Below are 392 nucleotides of genomic sequence, written 5' to 3'. Positions count from 1 at the left end.
CCTCATTTTCAAAAGGAGAAGACTCATCCCACAGTGACATCCGACCAACGCCCCACAGAAAACAGCCCCGTCTAACTACGATATTTCGCCTGCACAATTTCCTAACTGGCAACTCGAGCCAACGGGACGCAGGGCAGCTGACCCCACATTTGCACTGAGGATAGCAAGTTGCAAAGTGACCTCCTGGGGCTCGTGAGGGAAACCGCGGCCTTTTGCTAAATTTTGGGAGGAGGTCAAGATAGGGCTATGTTATTTTCTCGGCCTGTGGCTCGCTTTCGGGGTCCGCTGTGGGGGGATGATAGAATATTACGTACATAAACACACGCACACATGGATACTACTGCATGATGCACATATTTCTACAGATATACACACGCACGTACGAAAGCGCG

Source organism: Penaeus monodon, chromosome 21 (assembly GCF_015228065.2).
Source record: "Penaeus monodon isolate SGIC_2016 chromosome 21, NSTDA_Pmon_1, whole genome shotgun sequence".
In the NCBI taxonomy this organism is placed as follows: domain Eukaryota; kingdom Metazoa; phylum Arthropoda; class Malacostraca; order Decapoda; family Penaeidae; genus Penaeus; species Penaeus monodon.
Note: the sequence above shows the minus strand (reverse complement) of the source record.